The following is an 11,208-nucleotide window of genomic DNA, read 5'->3' on the forward strand; positions in this document are numbered from 1 at the left end:
TATGAGAGAAAAAGCTGTGATCTAGGAGGTCCCTGGTTTGTATGTTCCCTCTGCCACCAACTTACCCCAGCCAGCCTTAGGCATGCTTCTCTCTCTCTCTTCTCTCTCTCTCATACTACTGTTCTTTCCTTGCACCCTGCAGTACAGGGATAACAATGCTGAACTCTCTTATAGGGCTGCTGTAAGGATTACAATGCAGTTGGAACTCTGAAGAAGAATGTACTGTCAAGTCACAACCGACTTATGGCAACCCCATCCACAGGGCATTCCAGTCAAAAGATGAGCAGAGGGGGTTTGCCATTGCCTTCCTTCATGCAGCAAGCCCAGCTCTACATAAATGCTATTATAGCAGAGTCCTGACATTTCTAGAGACTTCTGGAATCTGGCAGATTCAGGAGGCTCCTCTGAAGCAGAAATTACTCCTGCTTCAACCTGACCAATGTCTTAACATAAAAATCACAATTTTCGCCACATTTGGCAGCATATACAGCATATACAGCCAACAGCAGCTCTCAGCTAAGCAAAATCTTTCCCCAAACTTGCTAACTAACAGCCTTTAACTGAAGAGGTTGGGAACGGAACCACTGCACACAAAGTATGCACCTCACTCCACGCAGTGAATGAACACATGATGCTGCCTCATATTGGGGTCCAATCACTGGGTCATTGAGATCATTAAAAGCTCTCTAGGATGCCTGAGCCTGACACATAAGATCCTTTCTCTAGAGTTGCTGAGGTCTGAATCTTGGACCTTTGACTCAACCATGGAGCCCTGGCTTCTCCCACAGAAATGGGAGCTGAGAAGAAGAGTTTACCTAAGGTCAACCCAGTGATTTCACAGCAGAGGCAAGATTCAAACAAAGGCCTTTCCGTTCTTAGCTTGGTGTCTTCTCCACTGATGGTTGGCTTAAGGCTACCACCATCCACTAAGCATCTGTTATAGCTTTAATGGCACCTGAATGTCTTATTTTGGACCTGGACCCTCAACAGACTGAGATGACACAGCATCTGGTGGGAGATGCCAATCATCAACTGTTTTCTCTTTCCTGCTACAGTCAACAGAACTGCTCTTGGGAGGGGGGCGTATGACATCACGGAGGCTGAAAAATCGTGAAATACTAATGGGCATCATTGACACAAACAGCAATATCCACTTATGGTGGCTTTTTGACCGCTTGTTAATCATTGATAGGCAACCCTCCCCCATAAAAGCCTAGGCCGCACACTTGCCAACACTGTCGTTTGAATCTACACCAACAAAAAAAAAGCAAGCACATGCTGTAAAGCCAAATACTTTAGGCCATCCTAGAATCCTTGGCCAAAATGCCCCCGATGAAATTCTTTCACCCAATCTGCCAAAGGGAAAAAACAGATTGGCTTCAGATAAAATCAGTTGAAGGGAAGGAAAAACACTTTCCAGCTGCCCCGACTAAGGCTGAAATAAGAAGGAACAAATTGCACAAATCAGACCATAAAGAAGTGCATCCATCCGTACCGGTCATCACGTATAACAATCCCTGAAAACTGAAATATTTAAATATACATATTCACTACAAAGCCATTACCAAAGATCTGAAATCTTTTTAGTACCATTAGCACAACTTCCAACTACAAAGAGCCCTCAATTACAACACAGCAAAATCAATGGGTACAGAGACCAAGGATTCTGTCATACATTGGTATCATGCCAATAAATGAAGCACAGGGTAGGGTCTTGCAGATAGGATTTGGTCAACCTCTCACTGGCATCCTTGGAGGATCAGGCTATAAAATGAGCAAAGTTCATTAATAAGGTTTCTCATAGACAGCAAACACTATTGTGGGACAGTGGTGGCAAGAGCATATTTGAATTTTCTTCTTGGGCGGGCAGGGGGTATCTTTTCATGAAGAAAGGCAGTACAGAACCCTTCTCCCTAGCCTGATAGGTTTCTGCCCACAAGAAACTATTTCACGGGATAGTTTCAGGTGGGTAGCCTATTGGACCACAGTAGAAGAGCAAGATGCGGGTAGCACATTAAAGACTATCTAGATTTCCAGGGTATGATCTTCCAAGAGTCAGAGCTCCTTTAATCAGATATGAAGATATTTCGCAGGAGATATTTAGTTATTTCATGGGAGAGCATTCAAAGATGCAAATACCCTGCGGCCAGAAGTGATGCAATCCAGAAAAGTTTACATTTTAGATTCTACTAGATGCATTATCTGGATCCAAATTCTAGGAAGCAAATATACATGGGCAAGAAAGCAGCACAGATCTTGCCCTCTGTTTCACTGCCCCCCTGCCCCAATCCTGAGTACAACAGCAAAACCAGGAGCAGGTTAAGACCTTCAAGGGTGCCCCAAAGACACACTTTCACTTTATCAATATCAGTAATCTGCTGCCATTACTGTGATTCCTAAAACTATTCGCTCCAGCGGGAAAACAAATCAGTGCTGCGCATGGGGATGCTGTTACAATAGGTCAAAACTTTTCCCCCTGAAGAGCAGGTGCCCACCACTGAGAGGCTGCTTCCTGGTTTGCACCATGGCAACTAGTGCAGGTTCCATGGCCAAGTTCACAGATTTTAGAGGTGAACCCTTGGCTCAAAAGATGTCCAGCCTGCCCAAAACAGAATCTGCAGGGTGCTTCATTTCATTTTCCAAGACTGTACAACTGCTTCTCTGGTGATGTTCAGAGCTGCCAAAAATGGAGGGGGAAAGGCTTCCACTTCACTTACACACACACACAAATACACGCACATCTTTTCGGCTAAGGAGATTTTGGCAAAGTGCAGACACATACACTATCGTCCCAGCCTAAACTCAGTTCCTGTCCAGCAAATCCTCAACAGCTCATTGAGAAAAGGGGCTATGAACTCCACAGGAAATGAAAGCCATTAAAAGGGATAAATGAGGGGGAAGCAGAGGAAAACCTGTGTGGTCTGCCTATTAGTCCCAATAAACGACATAATAAGGGCTACCTTGCAGCAAGGCATTTCATAAGCAAGGCTGCGTGCATTGCATGTGTCTTGTAATCAGGACACAAAAGAATGTGGAATTTGGTACTGGCCAGGTACACATGCCTATAACCAAAGTAACCTTGGCTTCAGAAGCATGTATCTTATTTGGGGCTCATCAGACAATCACAATCAATTCCCTGTGCCACCTTCTGGCTGGAGTGAAGAAATGCAGGCAGAATTCTTTTGGAGTCCAGGAATTAGGTGAGCCAGTCCTTTGTCAATGTCTGCTATATAGCTCAAATATCTGCATTATTTCCTGTGCTTATTTCCTGCTCCCCCCACCCCGGTATTAGATATTTTTCAAGCTATGGGGCTGAACCTCACTTGGTTCTGATATGATGCTTAACAGAGCAAAGTGGGACCATTCTGACTAACAGAGCAAGATCCATCTAGCCAGCCCTGTGCCAGCCTTGCTGAATTTCAACACATCCAAGAGGGACTGAGAAGAACCAATTCTTAGCAGGATGGACTCCATTTTAATCAAATACATCCACTGGACCCTGAATCCACTTGCAGCCCCTCTATCCCCTCCTCTGACTCTGGCCAGCGGGCCCAGTACCATACGGAATCAGGGAATCCAGCACCTGATCTGCCAGGGATCTCAGTTCAAACCTGGTAGCACTTGGCACTAACTGACATATCAAAAGATATGTAACCATCAGATTCACAGAAACTGCAGATTCACAGAAACTGCAGTTGCTGCAATTCAGGTCTTTTCTTAGGTACTTCAGGTAATAGGTAATTCAGGTATTTCTTTAGACACCACTATACTGGAATCTGATGACAGCTGTACCTGTGATCAGCAACACATTTGTCAGTTCAGACCTAACAGGCAACCCACAGTTTGACTGACAAGGCCATGTCCCTTTCATACTTTCTTTTCTCCCCTTGTATACTCTAGTACCCTCCCTTACTTCCTGGTTCAAGCAAACAAAAATGTATCCCTCCAAGCCAGAATTGGAAACTCAGTTCAAATCTCATTTTCACTTCTACTTTGGAGGCACATGATTATTTGTGGCAATGGTCGTTTACCCAGTTGGGAGGTCAGAGAAGGAGGGGAGAGAATAGTGCAACTGAATCCAAGGCACAGCCTCAACAACCAAACTGTTGATGTTGGAACAATCAGTGACGTTCATTTGGGACTGCTCATACAGAAAGCAAACCTGGCATTCTCTGATGGTCCCATCCTGCCATCTTGAAGATGTCTGGAAATAACTACAGAGCTCTAACATTGTATTTGTAAATGAGCAGGGGAAGGGGGAGGGAACAGTTCAGAATTCAGTTCAGAAAGTATCCTTGCACTGCAGAAAACTGTAAATACACAAGAGTCACAGAGTACTTCTCAAAAACAGGTGATTAATATTCAGCATATACTCCCGTACCTCTTTAGTCTTTAAAATAAAATAAAAAAGAACGAGAGAGCAAGCACAAGGATTAGTTAAAGAAGTGAGGGAAACGGGTTCCTAATCATGTATTTCATGTCCAGGAGGAGCCTCTCTTAACAAACAATTTAGTAGGTTTAATAACCTACCTACCTAATAAGTATACAACTGACACACAAAAAATATGAAAAAGATTTTGCCTTTGCCTTTCAACCCGAACGAGTCTTTGAAACAGCTGGGAATATTTGAGATAGCCGTAGTTCCCCATCTCCTCCAATTTCTTCAAGCTCCGCTTTACTTGTCCATCAAATTCCTATTTCTAAGCCCATTATCTCCCTTCCTTGTCCTCCCTCCCACTTCAGCTATCCTATCTTTGGATACCTTGCCCTTTAACTTCCTTACCTGTTGGGACCTCATCCTAGCCCTCAGCCTGCCCCACAAGGCTACTCCTGTTCTCCAGGCCAGTGCAATCTTTTGTTCTCCTTCTCCCCCTCTCCCTCTCCCTCCACAGGATAATTTTGCTGTTTGTGTTCATCCTGTATTTGACCCTGTTGTTAGATCTGCCAGCATGGCACAAGCTAGCACAGCTGTGCTGTGAACATTGCATAGTTTGACTGCTGTTTGCTTTGTCCTTTCCATACTACCAGATGTTGAGACTAATTTGGGGGCTATTTTCGGCCTAGGAAGATGAGGAAGGATCTAGTTCTTTGTTATTTTCAACTGCCTTAGGTTGTCCTCAAATCTAAAGAGTTTCATAACTTTTTTAAACAATCCAGTGTTTTAGATGCTTATTAAGGTCCTAAGCTTGTTCTCTGTCTGGGAAGCTAAGTTAGCCATCTTTTATTTGAAAAAATATGGTGGCATTTTCTGTTGGATGGCATAGAATGTCCATGAACATTCCAACTTCGCTGAGGGAAAAAACATGGTCAGACTGTCTGAAACTTACCTTCTTTGATGGAAGGGGAAACTGATACTTTTGGTTGAGATGAAGAAATTCACAATTCTCAGAAAAATCAGACCCCTCAATGCACGGTAAGGGATTTCCCTCTCAAGGAAAATTTACTTCTCCTTCCCTTGTTCATTCAGATGCTAGGCTACAATGCTTCTTTTTAGGAGAATTTTTAAGGTGATTTGTGTGTATTTATTGCTACACCTGATTTATTGTTGGTTATAGCTTTGCTGGTTTATGATGTATGCCTTGTCTCAAATAGCACGTTGATAGTTACCTTGCACATTTTATAAAATTGCACGACAGGCTATAAATATTCTAATAAATAAACCAACGATACACTTTTTAATTGCACGACAGGCTATAAATATTCTAATAAATAAACCAACGATACACTTTTTATTTTATTGACTGTCCTCCATTTAACCATGTGGTACAAACTGTGCTCTGTCCAGGTTCCTCGGACAGAGGGTTAAAACTCTACAACATAAAATCTAATCATAGCTTAAATGTACATGCCTTTTTGACATATTAAAAGGCACTGGGAGGTTAACTCAAAATCTAATGAATAAAAGGGGCCTTTCCTTCTTAGAACTGAGCAGCCATCTTCATCCCAGGATGGTTTGGACTGGGCTTAATTCAAAAAGGCAAAGGCACTCACAACCCACGGTTTTTTTCACTTTGCACAGCATCTCATTTCAACTTAGTTTCTACCTGTGCAAAGCAGATGCATGCAAAGGCAAAGTCCCAAGCATGGGTGCTTTTGTACCAGGCAGCTTCATGTCTGAATGATGCCTTCAGAAGGGAACTTGAAGAGGGGTACCGAGGAATCCACCTCTTAAATTAAGGGGTTGATCTTTGAAGATCATTGGTATTGCCTGCCTGTTTTATGAGACTTCTTTCAAGATGCTCAATATTTTGTGTTTTTTTAATGCTGTGGCTGGATTTTTAATGCCTTTTTAATTTAATTGTTAACGTCTAAGGTTTTATGTTTTATTTTGTAAGCTGCTTTGAGCAGGTTATCTGAAGAGGTGACAGAGAAAAATAAACAAATGCAGGGTGGCCCTGTGCTTAGAAAGAAGTGTCTGGCTTGGATGGCCTTACAACTTCAATCCGCAAGAGGGGGCTGGGAAATCATTCTGTTGCCACCCTTAACTCTGCATAGGGTTTCTGGTTAAGAAATTCAGAGTCTAGATTTCGCCTTATCACAAAGAACCCAACTTTTTGAAATCATCAGTGGTGCAGTACAGAAACGTATTTCTTCATTTGAGAGCTTTTGTTTTGGGAGCTACACAGACACACATGGTCTCCATTTGCTTCTCAACATTTTGCATTTGCTTTGGCTAAAGCTCTTTGCTCTCCTTCTGCTGTTTGGACCAAATCAACGAGCTGTCTGGGCTCTCTCTAAACAGCTCTAAGCAGCTACATCCCAATGGTAGTGCAAGTTTAAAAGGAAAGCAGCTCAGTTTCACAGCTGTTTGGTAATTCTTGGGAGCGAAACACCCCAGCTATCCTGTTCACTTATATACCCAATTATATTGTTTATTGAAATGTCTTTGAAATTAACACTACTGACTCACACTCGGTCTGCCTTGAGTCTCAGAAAAAAGGTGTACTATAAATAAATAATACTCAACTTGGGCTGTTTCTGCATGTGCTTAGAGGTGCAGTTCACCTTTGGAACTGTGGTGGCTTTTCCCCAAGCATGCACACGTTATCATTTGCCAACTGTGTGCATATTGTTTCCTTACCAAGTTTTCTATGTACTTACTGGGACTGCACTTGCTTTAATGTTTTCTTTTGTTGCCGGTTTCTGGTGGGGTTTTTGGTGTGCATTTTTTGGCATGAATTTGAAGCGTTTCTGAAGAAACCGCCTACTTCTCTCAATTTCCACCCAGTTCTTCCCCTGAATCTTGCCCTTCCTTCTTTACATTTCTATTCAGCCACAGAAGCCTGCTTGCAACAGTAGCTGCATGTAACAGTAGCTGTCCCCTGTCAACATGAAGCTGCTTTATTGATCTATCAAGCTCAGTACTGTCTGCCTGGTAGTGGCTTGCCAGGGCCTCAGGTGGCAAAAGGTCTTTCCCCAAAATGTGTTACATAAGATCCTTTAAAGGGAGATACCAGGGACTGAACTGCGTGGATTGTACAAGGGTCACATCCCTTAAATTGCTGGAAAAAATGGGACCCCTGTTCACACACCTTCCATCTCTGACACTTTTACTGGTCACTGCTTTCTCAGGGCCTTTCCAGATGATAGCTTTAACAGTGCAAACCTTCTGAACCTTTTGAAGTTGATGGGCTTAGAAGAGTTACGTGCTGCTTAGAATTGCACTGTCACTGTATTTTAAAGGAATAAAGCAGTATGTTGCTGCACTGTAGATCTATTCTCTTTTTTTCCAATGGAAGTCACTTGTGATCATTTAAAACCAACTACAGTTAGGAGCATGCTACAGTTTCTTAGGGAACGCTGCCCCCTGGTGTTCTCAAAAACATGCCTTCAGAATTTATGCATTGAGACTCTCTCTCTCTACACAAGACTTCTAACGTGTTCTTCATGTGTTGGGGGAGACAAAGTTAGCCAGGGAGCAAAGTTTTGAAAGACAGAGCCGCCAGAGATCTCTCCGGAGGGGATAGAGTCTCTCACAGCCCTCCGCCACCTCTGGCGTCTCCCCTTCCAGAGCTTTTGCCCTGCCAAGGCTCAGTTAATTCAAAGTTTTAAGTAGTGACGGCGGCAGGGTAAAAACTCCGGAAGGGGAAATGGTCTGGCACTACTTCAAAACAACGCTTCCCAACTAACACTGCATCTCCCAACACTTGACAAATGTGTCGCGGCATCTCATGCAGAGACTCTATGACAAAGTGCTTGACTGGATCATGCCAAGGCCTATCCAATACTAAGGATGGGGGAGGAAGGGTGACTTTGTGTGCCAGTCGCTAATACATTCAATATAACACATTTGATTCCTTTCAAGAAGAAAAGCAGGGTAAAATGCCTTAAACAGATCCATAAATAATGTACAATGAAAACTAAATAGAAGCAACATACTGAGAATATACAGAATTGCAGTTGCCTTTTCTTCTTTCAACGTAACATTCTTTATAGTGAAGAATGCCAGGCATTGGATCCCAGCAAAGTCTCTCTGCTGTAGCACACGTACTTGCTCTAGCTTTTTTTAATTAGATCAATTTCTCATTTGATTAAAAATAAGCAGTTTTGGTCATATATTTTATGCCTGTCACTCAGTTAAAGAAATTATATTATATAAACTTTAATCAACTAATTAAATCAATGCCTAATTAAATCAATGCCTGACATAGACTGTTACACAGAATTCTTTTACTCTGCTGTCAGATTAATTGGAGGTGGTATCTTTAACCATAAGATTTTAAAATCAATTAAAACCTGAACCATTTTGTTCTCTGCTGCGGTTATTTTTCCATCTGAATGTATCTGTGTTGGGTCCAAAGAAATGCCAGTTTTAATTACATGGATTTTATACTGCTGTTTGGTTTGATTCTTGAGTGTATAATTTTAGTCGATATTTGTATTTAATTGAGGGTGGTGGTGAGTTTTTTTACATTTGACCACTAGAAGTTATCCCAAGAGCCAAAGCTGTGAGCTTGGGGTATAAATATTTGCAGGTGGGTAGCTGTGTTGGTCCGCAGTAGAAGAGCAAGATTTGAGTCCAGTTGCACCTTAAAGACCAAATACCAAGTAGATTTCCAGAGTATGAGCTTTCAAGAGTCAAAGTATCTGATGAAAGGGGCTTTGACTCTTGGAAGCTTATACCCTGGACATCTAAGATGCTTGGACTTTAAGATGCTACTGGACCTGAATCTTGCAGGAGTTGAAATGTTTCAAATAAATAACTGCTGCATCCTAAAATATACCGATAAGAATGAAACATCAAAGACTCTAAAGAGAACATGCCTGGTCAAATGTAATCGGGGCAGGGGGAATCATAAAGTATAGGTTTGGGGTTCTTTTTACTGTCAATAATATCAGTGAACTTCTGTTTGAAGAACTACCAGTTTAGGAATGCGGAGAAACCACTTGTGTTGTGACATTAGAAAGCTGTTGTAGCACAAGGGTTAAGTGGTTTGGCTGCAAATCAACAATCTACTGCCACTAACTCAGTAGGTAGCCTTGGGTAAGCCCTCTCAGGCCCAACTCCCCAGCGGTATTGTGGGATAATAAACTAACTTGTTCACTGCTCTAGGTGGGGCACCAATCTGTTTAGAAGAGCAATATATAAGCATAGTCATTATTAACCACCCCAAATAAGGAAGTCTCGGGAGGAACGAAAAGCAATGAGGCTTAATTTGAAAATGCAGGCCCTGAATTATTTTGAGGATAATAGAGGGAGTGTATATGGTTGCCAACTTCCAGATGGGGACTAGAATTCTCTCAGAATTACAACTAATCCCCAGATCACAGAGATAAGTTCTCCTGGAGGAAATGGCTCTGAGCACTCTCCCATTCCAAAAATCCTTCCCCAATTTCTACACACACACCCCACCCCAGATCTTCAGGATCGTCTCATCCTGGAGTTGGCATCCCTCGGGAGTGATCGTTAAAACCGCTAGCGTTCCTGCGCATGAGAAAACCTGAGCCCCCGAGACGTGTGTGTTCATGTTTCACGAATCAAACGGGGAAAGGCAGAGGAGCACTCACTATTGCGCTAACGTCACCTCAGCCACGCTCTGAGTCCTGCTTGAAAAAGGGAAGCTGCTGTTAGGTCGCCCCTTCCCTTTTCACCCCCTAAGGAGTTACAGTTGTTACCACTCACCTGGCAATGGCGCCGGAAGCAGGACCTCGCTCTGTGCACCGCCCAAAACATTCCCTCCCAGAACGGCAACTCAGGCGGAACCTTCACGCGAGGCTCCTAGCAAATGAAATCGAAAAATAGTAAACAGTAGCACCTTTAAGACTAACCAACTTTATTGTAGCATAAGCTTTCAAGAACCACAGTTCTTTTCGTCTCTGCATCTGACGAAGAGAGCTGGGGTTCTCAAAAGCTTATGCTACATTAAAGTTGTTTAGTCTTAAAGGTGCTACTGGATTCTACTATTTTGCAACTACAGACTAACACGGCTAACTCCTCTGGATCTACGAAAAAGAAATAAGACCCAAGGGGCGGGGGCCATGAGGCAGGAATAGCAGGAACAGTCTGAACCTCCACAATAGAGAGGGCCTCCACCAAAGTGTAAAGTTGGATCAACTATGATGTGTGTCCTCCAGTTCCCCCCCCCCGCCCCACCTTGCCTATGAGAAATGTTGGAGAGGTTGCCCTTCTGCTCAGAACCCAGGCACAGGGTAAAAGCCGGAACGAGATGGAACAGGCCGGAACGGGCACTAAAGAAATGCCAGTGCCACGAAAAACAGTGGGATGTGTTAGAGACACTCCAGAACAATATTTTAGAAATGAAAACTCTGGACTGCCCCGCTTTTATTAACCCGTTCCATGCCCAAAAGCTCCTGGAACACGACAAAACAGCCCGGAACCGGCACTAAAGAAAGGCCAGTGCCACAAAAAACAGGGGATGTGTTAGAGACACTCCAGAACAATATTTTAGAAATGGAAACTCTGGACTGCCCCACTTTTATTAACCCGTTCCATGCCAAAAGCTCCCGGAACAGCACAAAAAAGCCCGGAACGGGCACTAAAGAAATGCCATTGCCACAAAAAACAGTGGCATGTGTTAGAGACACTCCAGAACAATATTTTAGAAATGAAAGCTCTGGACTGCCCCGCTTTTATTAACCCATTCCATGCCAAAAAGCTCCCGGAACACCACAAAACAGCCCGGAATGGGCACTAAAGAAAGGCCAGTGCTACAAAAAACAGTGGGATGTGTTAGAGACACTCCAGAA

At 43.1% G+C, this 11,208-nt stretch overlaps 1 protein-coding gene across 6 annotated transcripts in view; it reads right to left on the bottom strand.

Moving 5' to 3' along the window:
• Positions 1–10,182, bottom strand: part of EXD3 (exonuclease 3'-5' domain containing 3) — a 185,511-nt gene extending 175,329 nt beyond the window's left edge. For 5 of the 6 annotated variants that reach the window (XM_054997558.1, XM_054997559.1, XM_054997555.1 and 2 more), the window contains exon 1: positions 10,124–10,182. The gene's annotated coding sequence lies outside the window, so the exon portion shown is untranslated. Of the gene's footprint in view, positions 1–10,008; positions 10,091–10,123 lie in introns of those variants that run through there. The other variant, XM_054997557.1, reaches the window with a different exon arrangement.
• Between the last annotated feature and the right edge of the window lie 1,026 nt (positions 10,183–11,208).

This window comes from Eublepharis macularius, chromosome 14 (genome assembly GCF_028583425.1).
Source record: "Eublepharis macularius isolate TG4126 chromosome 14, MPM_Emac_v1.0, whole genome shotgun sequence".
NCBI classification, from domain to species: domain Eukaryota; kingdom Metazoa; phylum Chordata; class Lepidosauria; order Squamata; family Eublepharidae; genus Eublepharis; species Eublepharis macularius.